Source organism: Amblyomma mixtum, unplaced genomic scaffold (genome assembly GCF_055824585.1).
Source record: "Amblyomma mixtum isolate Tamu unplaced genomic scaffold, ASM5582458v1 scaffold_36, whole genome shotgun sequence".
Taxonomy (NCBI): Eukaryota; Metazoa; Arthropoda; class Arachnida; order Ixodida; family Ixodidae; genus Amblyomma; species Amblyomma mixtum.
In genome coordinates this window covers 194462-216462 of record NW_028317733.1, presented here as the reverse complement: position 1 = coordinate 216462, position 22001 = coordinate 194462, and the positions used below count along the sequence as shown (strand labels likewise).

Below are 22001 nucleotides of genomic sequence, written 5' to 3'. Positions count from 1 at the left end.
TCTTGGTCACAACAATTGGTCTCTGGCCTTCGCTCCTCCGAAACTCAAATTCAGCTCTCAGAGGCGGTCTCGGATGTGGACAACCACCTGCTCCATCTCTGGGAGGCCCGGCATTGCCTCGTCCGTCGGTGGCGCCGGCAAAAGCACAACCGGAAACTTAAAGCTCGCATCGCCGAGCTCACTCAACGAGCGACTGAGTATGCGGCCCAACTCGCCGACTCCAACTGGGTGGCCCGATGCAATACGGCCGCGCGGCAAATGTCCAGCCGGAACACGTGGCGACTCTTTCGCGCCCTAATTGACCCAGCGCAAACACGCACGGAAACTCAAAAACACCTCCAAAGAGCAATACACAGCTTTCAGGGCAACACAAATCAATTGGCGCACAAGCTCCGGGACCAGTACTTGTGCACCAGCCAGGACTCCCGCGGGCCGGCGTACTCTTATGCAGGTTCTGAGAACGTTCAGCTGGATCAACCGTTCCAGCTCCACGACCTGAAGGCGGCCCTGGCAAAAATGAAACGCGGCACCGCTCCGGGTCGGGACAAAATTACAGTCAAATTTTTAGCCAACCTCCCCGACCCAGCATACCTGTCTTTATTGAATTACATTACCTCAATCTGGCTTGGGGAAGTGCCACTACCTATCGAGTGGAAGACCGCCCTGGTCACCTTCATTCCTAAAGCTGGCAAGGCCATCAACACGGACAACCTCCGCCCCATCTCTCTGACTTCCTGTGTGGGCAAACTCATGGAGACGATGGTACGTGACAGGTTGTCCGAGTTCATGGAATCCAAACACCTATTCGCAGACACCATGTTCGGGTTTCGCCCACACAGATCTGCACAAGATGTCCTGCTACAACTCAATCGGGCTGTCCTCGACCCCGTGGAATGCCCTCACAATGACAAGGTCGTACTCGCCTTGGATTTGAAGGGTGCATTCGACAACGTTACCCACGAGATCATTCTCACCCACCTCTCTCAAACTAACTGCGGCAGAAATGCCTTTCAATACATTCGGCAATTTTTAACCGACAGACAATCTTACATTCGGATCCAGGATAAAGAACATGGCCCTTTTCATTTAGGAACCAGGGGTACACCCCAGGGCGCGGTGCTCTCTCCCCTCTTATTCAATTTGGCTATGATGCGCCTACCAGCCCAGCTGGGCGCTGTCGCCGGTGTGCAGCATGCGCTGTATGCTGATGACATCACCCTGTGGGCCACGCAGGGTTCCCTTGCAGACATTGAGGCTAACCTGCAGGAGGCGGCGACCATAGTGGACCGTTATGCTCGCCGCTGCGGCCTCCAATGCTCCATCCAAAAGTCTGAATTTGTGCACATACGTCCCTCACCAAAGTGCACAGCCAAAATTTCATTGTCTCTCGAGACAGGTCCAATCCCTGAAAATATCGAAGTCCGGGTACTGGGGCTCTTTATACATCAAGATAGACGGTCAGAAACAACACTGGCCAAACTACGTCAGGTGGGGGACCAGGTGGCCGCTTGGTCCGCCGGGTTTCTAACAAGCGCGGTGGGTTACGATGCAAGGACGCCTTGCGGCTGGCGCATGCATTTGTAACCAGTCGAATTCTATATTCGTCTCCATACCTCCACCTGCGGAAGCAAGACGAGGATTCACTCGAAGTCATCCTCCGCAAAATTATTAAGCGGGCTCTAGGCCTCCCCGTGACCACCTCCAACAAGCGCCTCCTGGGGCTAGGCATGGTGAACACATTTCGGGAGCTCCGGGAAGCCCACTTGACTAACCAATACACACGTCTCTCGAAGACATCGTTGGGCCGCCGCCTTCTTGCCCGACTACACATCCAACACACCACTCTCATGGAAGAGCGCGTACGTATTCCATCCCAGTGGAGATGCGCCCTCCACGTGCGCCCTCTTCCCGCGAACATGAATCGTGAGGACCATAATGGCCGGCGCCTGGCGCGGGCGGAAGCCCTGGCCCGCCACTATGGATCGAAACCCGGCGTATTCTACGTGGATGCCTCAGGCCCCCACCATGGGGGATGGTACACAGCCGCAGTCGTCCACCAATCCAAAACAGTGAACGGCCTTACTTTCCGAGCCCGTGACATAACACCCGCGGAGGAGGTCGCCATTGCGTTGGCTGCATCTGATTCCAATTCAAAAACAATTATTTCCGACTCGCGAGGGGCATGTCGGAACGTCGAGCAGGGCTGGGTACCGTATCTAGCCTACCGCATTCTTCAAAACAGCGTCTACACCGGTGACCCCGCGCACCGGCGTATCGCTTGGGCTCCCGCTCACATGGGCCTTGAGGGAAATGAGGCAGCTGACGCCGCCGCCCGCGCGCTCTCTCACCGGACATTCCCCTCCGACCCTGACGATCAGGAACTCGAATTTATTCCAGCTTACACCTTCAAAGACATCGTTTTACTCTATCAATCTGGCCATGGTCTTTATCCCCGCCCGTGTAAAGGTCTGTCAAAGGCGGAGGAGCGGCTTCTGCTCCGCCTGTATACTAATACTTTGCTGTGCCCGGCAGCTCTGAAACACTTCGACCATTCTTTCTCGGGCAGCTGTCCGCACTGTGCGGAGAAGTCTTCGGACAACCCACACAGGACGGTACCTACATTTCGATTCGAACCATCCCATCCCGCACAAAGCATCTGTCGTGACGTCATTACTGAAGAGAGCCGACTCCATATGTTCCTCAAGTGAAGATAAAAGGAAGGAGAAGAACCGAGTCATTTCTGACCTCCAAAAGAACGGCTACCCAAGCTCATTCATCCGGCGCATTATCAGGAAGCAAGAAAGGCAAAACAAAATCCGGTCTATTATTTCCTCAGACGCATGCCAGAAGCGGAAACGTGTTTGCATCCCCTACGTGAGAGGCGTGAGCGAGACGCTCGGTCGCATTCTCGGAAAAGAAGGGGTGCTGACAACGCACAAACCGACCAGCACTATCGGTCGCCTTCTCCCCCGCCCAAAAAACCGGCAGCCCAGAGAAAAGGCCCAGGGTGTCGTGTACAAAATTCCGTGTTCCGTCTGCCCGGCGTCGTACATAGGGGAAACGAAGAACTTCGCGGAAAGGATGAACCAACACCAAGCGGACGTCCGTCACATGAATCGTCAACGCAGCGCCGTGGCCGAACACTGTGAAGGGTGTGACCACCCAATTGACTTCGACAGCACCATTGTATTGGAAACGGAAGCTAACCCACGCAGGAGGCTTCTACTCGAGTCGTGGCACATACAGCAAACACGAGAGAATGTTAATCGTTCCCTGGGGACTCTCCCCTCATCCTACGTCCATGGGCTGCGGCCATTGACCCGCAGGTCCTCCACACAGGGGCTTAAAAAGCCAAGCTGCGCTCGCCCGTAGTCACACCGTGAAGAAGGGGCCGAGCCGGTCCCGAAACGTCGTGTTTTTCCTGTATTTTACTTGGTTGGCGTCACTTACCTTCTCCTAACATATACCACATGGTGTGGGCCTGCCCCTCCAACCCTGCTATCCCCCCTCACCCCAACCCAACCCGGGAGGACTGGGAGGCGACCCTGCTCGGCTGCTCTGACCTGCAGGCCCAACGGGCCTTGGTCGCGCGAGCCTGGGCGGCGGCCGATGCCACTGGGGTCCCGAACTAGGGACCTCCCCCTAGTATTTGTAAGGGCTGGCCCCCTCTGGGTCAGCTCATGCATAACCTCCTGTATTATATCTGTACATAAGTGTTTTCCACCACCACCACCTCGCTTCAGGCACTATGCCTCTACAACACGGCGGCGGAACTCCTAGAAGCCCACTTAGGTGGTGGTGATGGTGGAAACATTTATTGCCAAGCAATGCAGAGGGGGCAAACCCTGCCTCCCCTTACGTGGCACGAGGCAACCCTTATGGGGTTGCCCTTAAAGGGCAAAGGACAGCCCGTGGAGGGGTATCCGTTTCAAGGCGTCGGTAATTATCCGGCGCTGGTCAGCAGCAGCGGAGCTGGCCAGGAGAGTCTCCCAGTGTGACTCCGCCGTGGTTGGGGATGGAGGGTGTGGGAAGGTAGGGCATGTGAGAAGGATGTGAATAAAGTCTCCCGGTTTCCCGCAGAGCTTACATGAGGTGGGGACAATATAAGCGCCTTTCGCAAACGACGACGGGCTGCCACGTTGGTATCCGCTACGAGTCCCTCTTTCCCCCAATGTCTCCCTTCCCCTTCAGTTCACAATGCCTTGACATTCGCCCCCCTTCACCGTAACATCATTGCATCCTGTCTTACATACGGGTCGACGCCAGAAAAATTGGCTGTGGTTTAGCTTTGGTTAAACCTGGAGGATTGCGAAAGCAACGTCTGCGCGTAGCCATATAATAATACACCACAAACCACGCAGATGGCGATGCGCAATCGCTACTGCGCCTCAGAGAGGGAGAGAGAGATAGCGAGACTGTCGGCGAGGCGATGGAAAGCTCGCGGTGGCGGCCCCAGCGCGCCAGCTGTGCGCCGTGTGACGTCATCCGTTCCTCGCGCATGCGCAGCTTGGCCTTTGCAGAGCTCCGCGAAATGGCTCAGCGACTAGCGTAGTGTTGCTTTCGCAACAAAAGGGCGGAGACTCTACACAATCGCTACGGCAATAACCAGGAGGTGGCCTAAGCGGATTCCGTCGAGTATGGCCACTGAAATGCCCTTGCGCTCGCGGTTACGAACAATTCCGGCCGCCCCACTTTCTCTGCCTCCGTCGTGACTGCCTCCTCCTATATTACCGAGGAGGCAGCGGTAGCGTTAGCCATCACCTCCTCCAACCCATGCCCCAAATTACCACCGACTCCAAAGCCGCAATAAAAAAAAAATTGGCAGAGGCTTAGCTTGGTTAAGCCCGGAAATTGCGAACGCAACTTCATCCGTTTCTTCAGCCCGCATCCGCCGTGTCTACCGCCGCTCTGCGCCGACGGCATGTTGTTGCGACATGATGAATGTCCAACATCCATGTCCAACTACCAGCAGAACCAAGCGCAGCCAGGTATTATTAAGCATGAAATGCTTTTAGCTCCCGTTGTCGGCAGTGTGGGGACGTCACGCCGAGACCGAGAGCCAACATCCGGGCACTGAATTCCACTCATCCGGGCACTCAAACGAGAACATCCGGGCGCCGAACGAGATTTAACGAGACTCTCTAAGCCCTCCTACAGGACCGGCATAGAAGCGCCGGTAGCTTCGCGCCGAACGGGTGGTGGCGTTCCTCCCTTCCTGTACGGTGCGGCTCGGGTGTCCACCGCGATGATCGAGAATTACTGCGCCATTTCCTTTCCTCAAAAAGCGTTGCGTTCAAAGGGCAGAGCCCGCATCCGCCATGTCTACCGCCGCTCTGGGCCGACGGCATGTTGTTGCGACATGATGAATGTCCAAAATCTATGTCCAACTACCAGCAGAACCAAGCGCAGCCAGGTATTATTAAGCATGAAATGCTTTTAGCGCCCGTTGTCGGCAGTGTGGGGACGTCACGCCGAGACCGAGAGCCAACATCCGGGCACTGAATTCCACTCATCCGGGCACTCAAACGAGAACATCCGGGACCGAACGAGATTTAACGAGACTCTCTAAGCCCTCCTACAGGACCGGCATAGAAGCGCCGGTAGCTTCGCGCCGAACGGGTGGTGGCGTTCCTCCCTTCCTGTACATATACATTCTTGTCAGGCCTGCGTCTCGTCATGTCCGCGTACGTTTCGTGTTATGCCAGTAAACATTTCACGCTTACTCTACTCTCAGTTGCGGGAGATGCAGAGATTTTTTGCCCCAGCTGAGGAGGAGGAGGAGGAGGAAAACTTTTATTCCTATTTACAGTAAGAGGTCGATGGGGCGAGCCGGAAGGGCCCGCCCCTTACAAACAGTAGGAGGGATCCCTAGTCCGGGATCCCTGTAGCTTCCGCAGCGGCCCGGGCTCTAGCTACCAATGCCTGTTGGGCATGGAGTTCGGAGCAGCCGCGCAGGGCAGCTTCCCAGTCCTCTCGAGTTGGGTGGAGGTGGGGTGGGTAGGCAGGATTGGAAGGGCATGCCCACACCATGTGGTAGGTGTCCGAAAACTCCTCCTCACAGTGTGGGCACGCGCCCGAGAAAGAAGAATTGAAGTGCTTAAGTACTGCCGGGCACAGTACAGTATTGGTATAGAGGCGGAGAAGCCAGCGCTCCTCCACCCTGGTGAGGCCTTTACAGGGAGGGGGATAGAGACCATGAAAATTTTGATAAAGAGAGGTGATCTCTTTAAAGGTGATAGCCGGATTGAAATTGAATTCCGGATCAGGCTGCGGATGAGGCGACGCCCGGTGAGTAAGCGCGCGGGCGGCAGCGTCGGCTGCCTCGTTCCCCTCAAGACCCGCATGAGCCGGAGCCCACACGATGGTACGATGGGTCGGAAACCCTGTGTATTCGCATGCGTGAAGAATTTTGAAAGCACGGTCTGGAATATACCCTTGCTCAATATTGCGGCAGGCGCCCCTGGAGTCCGTAATAATGACTCGGGTCTCTGGATCTGCGGCGGCCAGTGCAATGGCGATCTCTTCCGCAAATGTAATGTTTGGGGCACGGAAAGTAAGGCCCTGAACTGTAGTGTTTTGGTGGATGACGGCCGCCGTGTACCAACCCCCATGGTGTGGGCCGGCCGCATCCACATAGAAGACACCTGGCTTAAGGCCATATTGTTGAAAAATAGCCTCCGCCCGCGCGAGACGGCGACCATCATGGGTGTCTGCAGTCATGTTCTTCGGAAGGGGTCGCACCTGGAGTGCAAAGCGCCAGGCTTCAGGGATACGGACCCGTTCTTCTGTATGTGTTGGGTAGGATATGTGTAAGCGGGTCAGAAGGCGGCTCCCCGCAGGTGTTTTGCTTAGGCGCAAGTATTGATTGTTACGATGAGCTTCTCGTAACTCGCCAAAGGTGTTGGTCATCCCCAGACCGAGGAGACGCTTGTTGGACGTCGTTATGGGGAGGTCGAGCGCTGTCTTATAAATCTTGTGGAGAACTACTTCTAAGGCATTCTCATCGCATTTGCGTAGGTGGAGGTAGGGAGCCGAATATAAAATCCGGCTGGTCACGAATGCATTCGCCAGCCGCAGGGCATCTTTGCATCGTAGTCCCCCCCTTTTATTGGACACCCGGCGGAGCATCCGACCCACCTGGTCCCCCACCTTACGTAGCTTGTTTAGGGTAGTGTCTATCTTGCGCCTATGATGAATGAAAAGCCCCAGTACCCGGATCTCCTCGTGCTCAGGTATCGGTCCGCTAAGTAGGGAAAGGACAATTTTGGTTGTGCACTTTCAGTTGGGGCGTATGTGCACAAATTCAGATTTGCTCGGGGAGCATTCAAGACCACAGCGACGAGCGTATTCGTCCACAATAGCTGCCGCTTGTTGCAGGTTGGTCTCGATGTCTCCAACCGATTGTTGTGTTGCCGAGAGGGTGATGTCGTCCGCATACAGAGCGTGCTGCACACCAGCGACCTCTGCCAGCTGGGTAGGGAGCTTCATCATGGCCAGGTTAAATAGTAATGGCGAGAGGACAGCTCCCTGTGGGGTCCCTCGTGTGCCAAGTTGATATGGGCCATATTCTGTGTCTTGCAGCCGGATATAGGATTGGCGATCTGTATGAGAGCGGATCGACGGATCCCTGGTGCCAGGCTATACCCACGAACTCGTCTAGATCACTGCTGCCATTCGCAGACGCATCTCCGCGTTGGTATTAGCGATCAGTCACTGGTGCCGCGCCTAACAGCTCTGTGATTCAGGAAAGTTCAGCGAAGCGCCGTCAGGTACGTACGCCATTGAAATCTTCCCGCTTAAAAAATATTCAGGCGGGGGGGGGGGGGGGGGAGATTTGTTGACCTAAGTGCGGTGAGGCGAAAGCCTTAAGCGCGGTGTTGCTGCTTGTGTCACTGATGTGTGGCTAAGATGGTTTCTCCTGGAACGCGACAGCGTCTTGCAACGCTGCCAGGGAGTCCACAGATCGAACGCCATTGCCCGTTCGGCTCTACGCCTTTCTCGTCGGTAAATTGGTTTTCGCTTTCGCAATCAGCCAGGCTTAACCAAGCTAAGCCTTCAGCCAATTTAGCAAGCCGCTCTTCTTTCTGTTCCGGTGTTTTTTCCGCACGGCGTTTTCTTCTCTTGTGATTATATCGCTCCGCACTACTCATAGATTCTTCTTCGGCATTAAGAGCGTCCATGAAACTACCCTCGTTTAAACTTGACCCTGAACTTGTAGATACACCCGCAGCTAGCCGGCGTGCTCGCCATTCTGCAGCATACGCACGTTGCTTCGCCAACCGTTGTTCCCTTTCTTCGTCTGTTTCTTCGGCATGGCGCCGTCGCTTGGCCGCGGCACACCGTTCCAGCCTCGCCTTGTACGCATCCTCCGACATAGCACAGCACTGCGAGGAGCACAGCCGCAGCCCCGTTTTATCCCAGTCTAGCGAGCGCCCTCACTCGGCAGCTGCGCCGGAGCGAAGGATGAGCCTCCATCGATGAGACGAGTTGGGCCCCCAGCTCTCGTCTTGTCGTGACGTCACGCGGTAGAGCGCCGTGGTAGAGCGCCGGAGCGAAGGTGAACCTCCATCGATGGCAGAAAAGTGCAAGCCGTATTGCTTTCGCAATAAAATTTCTCTAGTGGCCGCAGATATCTCCCGTCATCCTCCATTTCCTACTATCTAAACCCCGCACCCACACCCCGAGCTGGGCGACTGCGCTGCGCAGCTAGGAGCCGAGCCTCGTCCAATGGGCGGACTGGGTCGCCCAGGCGCATATGAGCTCTCAGTCATACGGCGGGGTTGACATGCAGCGTTATGAACAGCTCAGTCCCTCCCACTCGGGTAATAAAGTTCATTGCCCCTCTGCTCGTACCACCCGTACCTCGAGACACGCTCGGGAAGCGGTGTCGATCGTGATAGCTCTGCAAATCTTAAAGGAGAAACGCCTTCCGAGGAGAGCGCATCAACTCGCTCAATCACTGCATGGTGTTGTCATGAGCACCTCAGTCAATTAATTGCTTCTGCACGAAGCAGGGAACCCACAATCTCGCGCAAAAGTTTGCGAGCCCCTCCCGGCGACTTTTTCATGCTCGCACCCTCCTCCGTCGCTCGCACCTGCGTATACAAGGTGAGAGGCGGCTATTGGGTAGATCCTTCAAGTCGCGCAGCTCCGGCGAATCGGGAAGCTCCGCCAGCGGCGGTGGAGCTGGCCCAAGCGGCGACCTTCCAGTGTGCAAAAAGTGACGCGAGGAGGGGAAAATGCGCGAAGACGCTGAAATTCCTATTTTGACTACAGATAGCATCTACAAAGCGCATTAAAGGAATTTTGCTGGACAATATTCTTGAAGCGGCCTGCGTTAACATCCCAGACATAGAGCAACTTTATTAGAGCCCCTTTCAGCGCCCTTTTAATTGTTCCTCCGCTCACTAAGCTGCGTGTTACGGGGCTGCGATCGGCATGGAAAACTGCTGTAACGTTTCGTTTTACGCGTTAGCATATACATCAAGTTGTTCGAGGCATATTAAATGAATAAGAAAATGAGCCTCTCTCGCACCACTACTGTATCGCGGGTGTAAACCGATCAAAATAAACGAAATGGCCCGTACGCAATTGTACGAGGGGGTACCCCAAAAAAAACTGCACTAATTTTTTGAATCGGCACAGCTTCTGTGGTACCGCGTTTTGCCGCTAGGAGTGCATAGAACGAACATTTCAGAGTCAGTAAGCCGAGTGCCGTCGCTGAAGGAGGTCAGACTAGTTTAGGCAGAGTTTTAGAGTGACGACTGTTTTGTGTGAGTGTCGTTTTTGCAATGACTGATTTTCGTGAACAGTGTGCGCCAGTGAAATTCTGATTTTTTCTCGGAAAAAGTGGAACGGAAACTCTTGAAATATTCAGAAAGACGTTCAAGGACGATGCTATGGGGACAACTCAAGTGTTCCTGAATTAAATCCTGAATCAAAGCAACAGTCATGCCAATGGAAAACTTCAAATTCACCTCGCCTCAAGAAAGCTCGTCAGGTGAAACCAAACCTCAAAACAATGCTGATTTGTTTTTTCGACGTGAGCGGAGTCGTCCATTGAGAATTTGTTCCGCAGGGTCAGACAGTTAGCCAGGCTTTCTGCTTGGATGTTTTGAAAAGATTGGGCAACAGTGTTCGGTGGAAGCGGCCTGATTTGTGGCAGACGGGTGACTGGTTTTTCCAGCATGGCAATGCCCCTGCTCACACAGCCCTGTCTCTACGACAGTAGTAGTAAAAGACTTTTAATCAACCATAATTTACAGGCCGAGCATTTCGACCGCCTGGGCGACCAGAAGCCGCTGTTCTTCTTCCCCTTCAGCGCCAAGCCAGTCGAGCCAGGTGGTGATGGATAGAGAGGGTGGGGGGAAGGAACCCGACTGCTGAGCAGCCGGGCAATAGAATAGGCAATGGGCCAGGTCCGCATAGATACAGGGGCAGTTGGGACAGGAAGGGTCCGATCGATAGCGATAGAGGAAGAGGCGGGACGGGGTGATAACTGCATTCATCTGAATGTGCCGAAGAAGGCGAGACTCCGGCACCGTGAGTGATGGATGAGGGGGAGGGTAAAGGCGTTTGTCGAGGCGGAGCTCAAGGTAGACCTCTTTTATGGTGCGGCGAAGGGTGAGTCTCCCACCGTCCTCCGAGGGCTTGGGCCAGGGGATCAACGGTGCCCGGAAAAGTGTGTCGCGGGCGAGCTGATGGGCCAGCTCATTGCCGTCAATCCCTGAATGCCCAGGGACCCAGCGGAGGAAAACGATGGAAGGCTGCAGTGCGGAGACCGCTCGTTCGACCTCCTGTTGGAGAGAAGGGGTCAGGGTGCGTTTCTGTATGTGGTGTATAGCGGCTTGTGAGTCCGAATAGACTGTGTACTCTTGGAGAGAGGGAAGGAGGGAAAATGACTGGAGGGCATGCGCAATGGCGAGGACCTCGAGGGACAATGCGTCTGGAGGGTGTAGATACGGCCCGCTGGTGTGGGTTTCAGGAGCAGGGAGGTGTGGATGGTACAGGGCGTAGCCGCAGGAACCTCGAGGAGCCACGAAGGAGGCATCCGTGTAAGCTACACCCTGGGTATCAAAGAGAGGGGAATGGTGCTGTGCGGCCGCATGACGACGTCCGGCGTGCAGGACGGGGGACATGTTGGTCGGGAGGGGAAGGATACGAAGATTGGGGGCGGGGGTGGGAATAGGAGAGGTAAACGGGGAGATTGGAATGGGCGAGATACCCGCTTGAGTCAATAACCACTGACCCTGACGGGTAAGGGAAAGCCGGGCAAGCTGCGAGTCACGATGGAGACTGAGAAGAGAACGAAGAGGATGGAAGAGGCCTGTGGCAAAGAGCTTAGTGGTAGAGGTAGTGATAGGAAGGTTGAGAGCTGCCTTGTAGAGGCCCACAAGAGCAGTCTCGAGAGCGTTAAGTTGAGTCTGAGTGAAGGAAGCGTAGGGTGCAAAGTACAAGACCTTGTTGAGGGCCAGCGCGTGGGCAACTCGGCACGCGTGAGCCTCGTGGAGACCTGAGCGTCGAGTGACCACGCGCCGCAGGAGGTGAGTTACAGAGTGGCAGGTGGTGACAGCGCGGTGAAGGGATTGCACATTCTCTACGACAAATTCGGACCAAAAATGGCATGACCTCTGTTCCTCAACCCTCATACTCACCCGACCTTGCCACGTGCTACTTTCTTTGTTTCGTAGAATGAAAAGACAGGTGAATGGAAAGCGTTTCGCTGATGTTGCTGAGGTGAAGAAAAAAACGACGGAGGGACTGTCAAGCATCACAAAAGATGAATTTAAACAATGTTTTGAAAAATAGAATGAAAGATTCGACAAACGTATCATTGTAAGTGGAGAGTACTTTGAAGGTCTGTGCTGAAAATGTGAACAAATAAGTTGAAACAAAAATAAGTCCGGTTTCTTTTGGGTACCCCCTCGTAATTTTGCCAGCCGAAGGTGGAAATAAATCAATGAGGGAAAGCTACTATAGCGACCCATAGCCGGGGGAGCGGGCCCGGGGAAACTCCCCTGATCTTCCCTGGGAAGTAGCGGTAGGGATGGGCAAATGGATGGGATAGATAGCATATACAGCTCGTTCGGCCGAAGAGCCTTCGGCGCCGTAGTTGTAGTTGTCAGCACCGCACATCGGAAAAAATCGTATTATGCCAACCGTTCGCCGTAGAATGGTCCGGATGGTGTAACGATTCAGCGTTTCGTGCTGCATAAACTTACTGTGTAAGTTAGAGCCTATAGCTCACGGCAGGAATTCGAATCGCCGATCTATAATCGCGGTAACCGGCTACCTATGTCGGGGGCTGCCTGAAAAAATATTGTATCATGCGCGGTCCGGGTGTCCACCAAGACAAGTGGGACTGTTACTGCGTCATTTCCCTTCCTAAAATACAATTTTTTATTTTTACAATGGCCAAGCAAGGCGTCGCGCCGAGCGGGCGATGGGGTTCCGTGTACTCCATGGCAGCTCTGCAAGACGCTGTCGCGTTTTCACTCTTAAAAGCGAAGCTTAAGCGTTCTCCATTTTTTTTCATGTCGTTTCCCTGTTTTTCACGGCTTACATAAGTCGAAAACTGCGACCAATTACAGAGGACCATAAAAGATCGGACAGCACACGGGCGTCCTCTGCTTTTCGTCTCCATCTAAACGCGGTCGCCCAGGCGGGGTCTTGATGCCGCGCCCTCGGCTTCGGCAGCCGAACGCTGTAGCCGCCGAACCGCCGTTGTTGTTGTTGTTGTTGTGGCTGAGAGAAGGATGAAAAGGAAATTGCACGGGCCTGCTACTGGCTCGAGCCAAGCCACCACCGCTGCCACGTGCAGATAGAAAAGAGTTAAAATATCAGAGGAAGGAGAGGGAAGAAAGGAAAGACGCGCGTCGCAGCAACAACTGCGTCCGCCGGAGCGGACGCTGCTCAAAAAACAGATAAGCGGCCGAAGCCGCGCTCGCCGAAGCGAGAACAGATGGCTGCGGGTCCCAGGCGTCATTTGGATCTTCCGAGAAGGTCTCTTCCCTCCACCCTGATTGGATCGTTTCAAGCGCACGTGACACCTTTCAGCCAATGATATATGTCAAGATACTTGAGTGGCAGTTTGGATTTGAAAATTCTGACGGCGCGCGGTAATTTGCTGCTGTGTGGTGTTGGCGCGCTGTCTCTTGCTGTTTCTGGTTGCAGACAAAATGGCCGGAAATGAGGGTGACCAGGGTAAGTGCACGTTTTATTGGCTTTATGTCGTGCTGACTTGCTCTCTGTTGCGAAGCTAATTGTCTTCGTGCAGTCTTCCACGTATTTGCCGCGAACGCGCGTACGGCTGCATCATGGAGGAAAAAAAACTAAGGAGGGAGCATGACGTCACGCGGCCAGCGTTCGCAAGCCGAGTGTTTTAAAGTCGTTTTCTCCCTCAGTTTTTCGCTCTCCGAGCCGGTCCTTTATGTTTTGATTCCGGTATGTTTTAGTGCGCGCGTATGCGCGACTCGCGGCGCGGGCGTCTACAGCAAGGAAGTTGATCTACAGTTAGTCTGCCGCGCTAATCGGCGCATGCGCGCGCGCAGCGGGGCTAGACTTTACCGCACGCTATCACGTGGTGCTATCACGGGGGGACACACTGTCTTTTTTTTGCTATATCTTTACTTGTTAAGACGAGGCTTCAAGGTTGCCGCCGGACGCTCCCTCCTCAGTTTTTTTTCCTCCATGGGCTGCATGACGCACTGCGCCTTTGTTTGCGTGTGCCGCCATTGTTTGCATATGACGCAGAGCTCGAATTAGTGTCTTTCTTACACATTGCAGTAACTCTTTATACTGACTTAGAAAGGCTATTTCATTCTCAGGGGTAGACAAAAATCTCGCAGACGCCCCAACCGTGCTTGCAAATAGAGCGCTTGAGTGCTCTTGAAAATGTGGAGCATTACCTGGTCGCACGCACGCGCATATAGCGCATTAAAAAAAAAATTAAGGGGCACTTTGACTGTCTAAAGTGCTTAGAGGCGAAAGCGTTTTCCGCACCACTTTGCTTATGTGACACTGGTGACGTCACCACTGGATGAGGGCTCCGGAAATTTTGACCACCTGGGGTTCTTGAACGTGCACTGACATCGCACAGCACACGGGCTTCTAGAATTTCGCCTTCATCGAAATTCATCCGCCGCGGCCGGGATCGAACCCGCGTCTTTGGGGTCAGCAGCCGAGCGCCGTAAACACTGAGCCACCGCGGCGGGGCCGATGACGAAGTAATGACAAATTACTAATTAGTGACTAATTACTGATTAATGACTAAATACTAATTAACTGCTAATTAGTGACACATAACCTTTAGGAGTGGAACGCGACAGCGTGTTGTAGCGCTGCCAGGCATTCCACGGAACGCCACCACCCGTTCGGCGCGGGGCCTTGCCCTTTGAACGCGACGCTTTTTGAGGAAAGGAAATGGGGCAGTAATTCTCTGTCATCTCGGTAGACACCCGAACCGCACCGTAAAGGAAGGGAGGAACGCCACCAGCCGTTCGGCGCGATGCTTTGCACTTTGAACGCAACGCTTTATGCGGAAAGGAAATGGCGCAGTAATTTTCTGTCATCGCGGTGGACACCCGAACCGCACCGTAAAGGGAGGGAGGAACGCCACCACTCCTTCGGCGCGATGCCTTGCCCTTTGAACGCAACGCTTTTTGAGGACAGGAAATTATCTGTCGTCTCGGTGGACACCCCAACCGCACCGTACAGGAAGGGAGGAAGTGGGAGTGAGAGAAGGAAGAGAAAGAGGGGCCGTAATGGAGAAACTGAAAATTGTATTTGAGGAAAGGAAATTATGCTGTAACTGTGTCGCATATCTCGGTGGACACCCGTCAAAACGTGGACACATATGTCGACACGGACGCAGACACGGCTGCCGACCCGGACGGAGACACGGCTACCGACCAGGATTGCTAACGACAGCATGAGGCATTAAAGGCTTTCGCCTTAAAACGTGATCGTCTGTTCAGGTGATTTCGCGCGTCTAGCTTGAAACCCTCGCAAAGGGCCTACGGCCTACTGCGTGAACGTCGGTCTATCGGCCAGTCAGCGGCCTGCGAACGAGCCAGCTGGCGAAAAAAATTGCGCGTACGCGCGCGCGCAGTTGGCTTTCCTCTTTCCCACCTGCTATCTTTTTCTGCCAGACCTCGTACGCTGCCTCCTGCACGTCGCTAGTAGTTAGCCTGAGCCTCATTTTTTTAAGGCGAAAGCCTTTAATGCCTCATACTGTCGTTAGCAGACGCGTAGGCAGCAGTGCCGACAGACGCGTCGGCAGGAGTGTCGACAGACGCGTCGGCAGGAGTGCCGACAGACGCGTCGGCAGAAGTGTGGACAGACGCGTCGGCAGGAGTGTCGACAGACGCGTCGGCAGGAGTGTCGACAGACGCGTCGGCAGGAGTGCCGACAGACGCGTCGGCAGATGTGTGGACAGACGCGTCGCCAGAAGTGTCGACAGACGCGTTCGGATTCGTTTCTGCTTACAGGCGCCAGCATCAGCAGACACCAAACCAACCACAGAACAAGAAGCGAGGAAGTCGAGGAAAATGAGAACAGCTGGGCTTGTTCAATGCAGACTGAGGGGATATTAATATGTCCCCTGAGATTAATAAATGCGCTCTGTTGGTTTTTTGATCTCTCTTATTCAGTTAATATCTGTATTGTTTATTGGCACCGTGTAATTCCTCAAGTGCAGAGTATCAAATACCTCGGAGTAATTTATGGCCCTGCACTTTCCTGGCGGGCCCATATAGAGCAAACCAGTGTGAAAGGAGTCCGAGCAGTCGGTATGCTGTGCAGGCTGAGCAACGTTCGTTCCGGCATGAGAAGACACTCGCTTCTTATGATTTATAGGATGTATGTCTGTCCAGTCTTAGAGTTCGGCTGTGCCTTGTTCTCTGGTGCGCCTGCGTATAAACTTCGCCCCCTTATTCTCTTCGAGCGGGAGGCATTGTGTCTCTGTCTGAGCCTTCCAAAATTTGCGGCCAATTCCGTCTTATACCTGGAAGCACGTACTTCATCATTGCCTACAAGATTTTGGCTCTTAACAGTACAAAGACTGGTAAAAGTGTGCGATACGTCGCTTCGTGCTTCAAATTTGATCTTCCTTCATCAGCCAAGGCCCTTTTTCACCGAAAGCTGGTCTCGTTTCTGTACTCGACAGATATGTATTGGGAAATCCCTCCCTGACCCCTTAAAAGTCCGCATTTTGGACATCCCTCCGGTGTGCACCAATTCTTCATCTAGGTATTCAGGTTGTCTTTGACGATATCTTTACAATTCCAAAACATGCAAAATTAATGCCTTCCCATTTGCTTCATGGTTTAATACAGGATTACTTGATGCGCTTTAACTCTCATCTGTCGTCTGTCGCTTTAACTGCGACAGACGCCTCACAGTCTGAAGGAAAGGCCGGTGCTGGTATTTTCTCCCTCTTCCTTGATTGGCCATACTCACTCCGCCTTCACGATTACACTTCCATTTATCTGGCCGAGTTTCTAGCAGTATATAGTCCTGGCATTGCCCAAGTTAAATAGCTCTTTGTCTTCTTTCATAATTATGACGGATTCTTTATCCCTGTGCTCATCTCTCACCGCATCTGCAGGATCTCAAGCACTCCGCTCACTCAAATGCTTGATTCCGCCCCATGTGGGTTTGTTGCGGTTGGTGTGGGTGCCTGGGCACCGAGGAATACATTTTAATGAGGTAACTGTCATACCCTGGCGAAGAGATCCCTTCAAGGCCCAGTCGTATCTCTCCTTCCGCCCAGCGCATATATTACTGCGGCCAGGTTTCGCAGGTATCTGCTCTTAAAAGAATTTGCAGCATCAACACTGACCTCCTCTCCCGAATTCCTGCACCCCCTTTACCCGTGGTACAGTAAAGGATGGCGACTGTGCAGGCGCAGTCTCCCCATTGTGCCCGCTCTGAGCTGAACCCAAAACGATAGATCACTGCTTGTTGACCTGCCGCCGCCTCTCCTCTTTACGGAGGCGCCTGTCAGAGCATCCGTTGCGACAGCTCGGTCTGAGTCTGCCTGCTGGGGTTGTTCGGTCTATTGGGGCTTCCTCCCTTGGGCACAGTAACTGGAATGTGCTCTCCCCCCATTCATACTTCCCTTCCAGACACGAAACTGCTGCCGTCCTAAGCTCTTTCTCATGTTCAAAATTTATCTGCTACCAAAGCTTCCTAAAATGTTGAGTGTAGCCCTGTTCCGTCTTTCAGTCACCGATCTCACAGTGTCCGTTATTTTATTTCAATTAACAAATCTGAATTCTCTTTTATTTATTTACTTATTGTTGTTATTATTATTATTATAATTATTATTACAATTATTATTTTTTGTATTATTAACTGTCAAAATTTTTAATTTTACTCAATTTTTTAACGTTTCGAATCAGTCACCGCCTGTGTCCTGGCTAATCCCCCGCAGTGGGTGCGCGCCTTTATTTTGGGCACAGCAACAACAACAACAACAACAACAACAAATGCTCATTCGCGAGTGACTTGCCTGTGCACGAGGAAAAATGGTGAGCAGGTGCCATCTAAAACTCTGAATTCTCATTTATCCCGCACTGTTTGTAGAGAATCATGCGGCTTATTAATGAGCAAATTTAACTTTTCTAGTTTGTTTTCCCTTCACTTTAAACGCATACATTATGAAATGATCATGTTATTTTGGATACAGCTCTCCTATCTGCCTTTGCATGTGCAATTCCACTTTCCAGTTTCCGTGCAATTCCAGCTTGCATGTGCAATTCCAGTTTCCAGTGCAATTCCAATTCCAGTGGTGTTCCTTTCTTGTTAGTGTCCTTGTTGCGCCGCCGTTCATTTCATCATGCACCAACTCGCCCCTCAGGCCATCCTTCTGAATTCCAGTTTGTGTTTGCATTTGGATGAGACGTTGAGCAGTTTTCTTTAGTGCCCAGCCTCCAGTATGACCCCTTTCTGCTTGTCTTTCAATTCACTGACATCGCACACAGGCCCATGTGCTGTGCTATGTCAGTGCTCGTTAATGAACATCCAGTGGCCTCAATTTCCGCAGCCCTTCACTATGGGGTCTCTCATAGCCTGAGTCGAATTGAGACGTTAAACCCCAATAACCAACCAACCAATTCATTTTGCATGCTTGGTTTTGTTCAGGTAAATGAATTCAGCAAAAAAGTTTCGCAGTGTCTGGCTGCATCGGCTGTTCAGATGGGTCTTATGATGTCGAAGCAGACAGATTTGAAGAAGTTGCCAGTGCCTCCATTGAAAGAAACCCTTCAAAGATACGTGGAGTCAGTCAAGCCACTGTTACACCTGGCAGACTTGAGAAAACACTAAAGGTAGGTAGAACTTCTTGTCTAGCATTAGTAAGCTTTGCGCAAACAACACTTTAAATTTTCATGTGCTTGAAACAAGTTCATTCACTACAGCTGCTTGCTCTTGCTTTTAGTGAGATCTAGATCTTTACTTGGAGAAATCTAAACTGTTGCTAGAAGGAAGCTGCGTAACGTGCCAATATGTGAATCGAGGTGTATTATGTATTCTTGTTAACTTTTGAAAACAAGGTTTTGCATGCTGTTTGAATTGATAATCAAATCGGGGCATTTTTAAATGCCGTTATAAAAGGGCTGATGAGGCAGTTAGACTGTGTGGCATTTTTTACCATATTTTGTGGGCAATTCCTCTGCGCGGGGACACACAGGCAGTCACTCGAGGCAGGACTTTGTACAAAGGGTTTATTCTCACATCAGGGGGGCCGGTCGTCGTCGTGGCAGCTGGGTCAGGTGGTCCTTTTGGCAGGGCTGGTCCAAGAGCGAGAGAGCGCGAGCCTTCCCGGTCTCGCCTTATAAAGCTTTCTCCCAGCCTCGCTCCCCCCGCCCCCCCCCCCCCCCCCCCCCAACTCGGGAAGAAGGGGTCCGAGGCTACCCGCGGTGAGCGGCGCGAGATTTGACTTGCCCGCGAGCAGACCCTACATCTCCCCCCCCCCTCAAACGTCCGTCCCGGGGTCCGCCAGTAGGCGTTCGATGACCTCCGGGTCCGGGTCCATAGGGTCGTCACAGGGGGGAGGGGTGCTCGCCGGGGGGCCGCTCACCGCTAGCTGGATGGGCTCCTCACGAGCCGCCTGGGGGGAGCGAGGCGCCTGGCTCCACTGGGGGCCCTGCCGGCAGCGCCCTCCAAAGCTCCTCGGTCGCCGGGGACAGCAGGTCTGGGCGGCTGGACTGGAGGATGCGGAGGGCCGGCTCCTCCGGGCTGCCCCTCTGCAGTGGCGCAGCGGGGGAGGGTGCTGCAGCCGCCAAGGACTTCTCCGCTGCCTCCTTGCGTGCTTTATGCAACCCACCGGCCTCGTGGCGGAGCCGGTGCACGACAAGTGTGCCGCAGAGCGAGCACAGGCCGGCCCGCTCCTCGTCGTTGTACAAGCGGCCGATGGCTCCTGGGCTGCTCGGCGGCCGAAGCGCCGGCTGGGCGCTGAGGGGTGCCCTGCGCTTAGTGATCCCTGGCGCCCTTGAGTTGGCCTGCACCACTGGGAGGTGCTCTCCAGTGGTTAGGCACGTGGTTTGGCTGGCGGTGGGGGCCACCGCGGCCGTGGAACCTGCGCCACTCGCGCGGCTCCTGCCGCCAGCCGGGTGGCGCGCCCTGATGGCGGCCACCGTTCGACGGTGGTCTGCCTTGCCTTCTGGAGTCCGAGCCACGGGCGTCGGTGCGCTGGAGCTTCCTAGAAGACATACTGAGAGGGCGAGAGCACTGCGAGTGATTATTAATCGAGAGACACGGGTGCTACCTGGTCCTCAGGTTGTAGCGTCGGTTGCGAACCGCACCGCTACCTGCTCGTCCTCCCGGGGGTGAGATCGCCGCATCGCTCTGATTTTCCACCGCTTCGCAGCCATCGTCCTTGCGAAGGTAGAAAGCCTTCAAATCAGCGACATGCACCGGACCGGCGGTTTCGCCGTTTGTCAACAACCGCAACTGGTAGGTGAGCGGCGTAGTCCGTGCCGTAACTTCGTACGGCCCAGCCCACTTGTGCGCTAGCGACGCGGCGAAACCGCGCGCTGCGTTACTAAGTGGGTGCGTTCTCTTGAGTACTAAGTCGCCCGTGTTGAAAACGACGTGACGGCGACCTTTGTTGTACTGATCCGCCTGCTCCATGCGCGCGACATCGAGGTTTTCGCGGGCTGCTCGCTGCGCTGCCTCCAGGCGCTCCCGGAGCCTTGCCGCGTACTGCGAAAGCGGAGGGGGCGCAGGCCCCGCCGCGTCGAGTAGGGCATTCTCTAGCGGAAAAGCGATCTCTCTCCCAAAATTCAAGTAAGCGGGTGTAATACCCACTGACCTGTTCACGGTTGTCCTTGTAGCGAACGCCAGTTCGGACAGCCGCGCGTCCCAATCTCTGTGCTGCTCGGTCGTCGCGACCAGCATGCTCTTCAGATTTCGATTCACCCGCTCGGTTATGTTGCTCTGAGCGTGGTAGGGACTCGTTCTCCTGTGGCGGATTTGAAGCGCCCGACAGGAGTCTACAAAGACTTTGCTTGTGAAATACGAAGCATTGTCTGTAATCAGGTACGAAGGGAAACCGAAACGAGTGAAAGTCTCCAACAGTTTTTCCCAAATTCGTTCCGACACAAGCTTCCTAAGGGGGAAAACCTCAACCCACTTGGAATAGTGGTCCGTTATTACCAGGATGAATTGATTTCCGCGCGCGGACCGAGGGAGGGGTCCCATGATATCGCACGCGACCACTTGCCACGGGTAGTTGCTAACTACCGCCTTCATCATGCCAGCGGGCTTGCCCGCCCGCGGCTTGGCTACCTGGCATACCGGGCAGGTACGGGCGTATCCCAGCACATCCTTTCTCATGCCTGGCCAGGTCGCGACACGGCATAACTTGTCGTAAGTCTTACTGCCGCTGCCATGGCCTGCCAGCGCTTAGTCATGGAAGTACTGCAGGAACCGTTTCCGCAACCTTCTCGGGACCACGACTCGGAAAGGGGATGCTATCGCCTCTTCCTCGTCAAGTTGGGGGATGTAGCGGAGCAGCAAGCCATCATCGCCCAGCAGATACGCGTCGTACTTGCCCTCAGCGTTCCCGGTGCAAGCTGCGCTGCTCGCAAGCTCCTTCAGCACCCGCTGGCAAAGACCGTCTGCTTTCTGGGCCTCGATCAGCTCTTCTCTACTGACCGCTACTCCCCAAGACAGATTTCTTTCTGCCTCGCTCCTAGGCAGGCGAGCGGTCGCCGCCACGAGCTGCTGTGTTTCCCTTCCGTCACAGCACCGTGCGGGACCTTTGTCCGTCTCCTCTCTCTCCAAACCGGGCGCGACACTCCCGTCCGCCCTCTCCTCCTCTCCAACAGCGGTGACGCCGCTTTTTACAAAGCTGGGCTGCGCCTCTGAAGCGCTTTCGCCAGCATTCCATGGTGCGCGCGATAAAGCATCGGCCACCTTGTTCAAGCTGCCCCGGCGGTACTCGATGGCGTACGCGTAACGTTGCAACGTCAGCGCCCATCTCGCGAGTCTGCCTGCGGGGTTCTTGAGCCTCTTTAACCAAGACAATGCCTGATGATCTGTCTGCACGGTGAAGACCGCTCCGTCTAGGTACATGTCGAACTTCGACAATGCGAACATGATCGCCAGGCATTCTTTTTCGGTCACGGAGTAATTCCGCTCCGCCGATGTGAGCGTGCGACTAGCGAACGCGACAGGGCGCAGTTTGCCCTCGTGTTCCTGTAACAAAACAGCTCCAACACCGTAGTCACTAGCGTCTGTCTGCAAGACAAACTGCTTGTTCAGGTCGGGGAGGCGCAGACTAGCGGTATTCGCTATCGCGCGAGCCAAGGCAACAAATGCGTCACTCTGTTCCTTGCCCCAGACCCACTTCGAGCCTTTACGCAACAGCAGGTTCAGCGGCCTTGCAAGCTCCGAACAGCGCGGGATGAATTGCCTGTAGAACGCAACCATCCCCAAAAACCTCTGCAAGCTTTTCACATCCATGGGGCAGGGGTAGTTCAGGATTGCCTGCAGTT

The 22001-nt window shown here is 54.1% G+C and overlaps 2 long non-coding RNA genes across 2 annotated transcripts in view; one reads left to right on the top strand and one right to left on the bottom strand.

Moving 5' to 3' along the window:
* The window catches only part of LOC149324416 (uncharacterized), a 168015-nt gene that overhangs the window by 66092 nt on the left and 79922 nt on the right, over window positions 1–22001 (bottom strand). The window lies entirely within an intron of this gene.
* Window positions 13003–22001, top strand: part of LOC149324414 (uncharacterized) — a 114774-nt gene continuing 105775 nt past the window's right edge. Inside the window, exon 1 of the long non-coding RNA XR_016286848.1 lies at window positions 13003–13203. This is a non-coding gene — a long non-coding RNA (uncharacterized LOC149324414). The remainder of the gene's footprint in view (window positions 13204–22001) is intronic.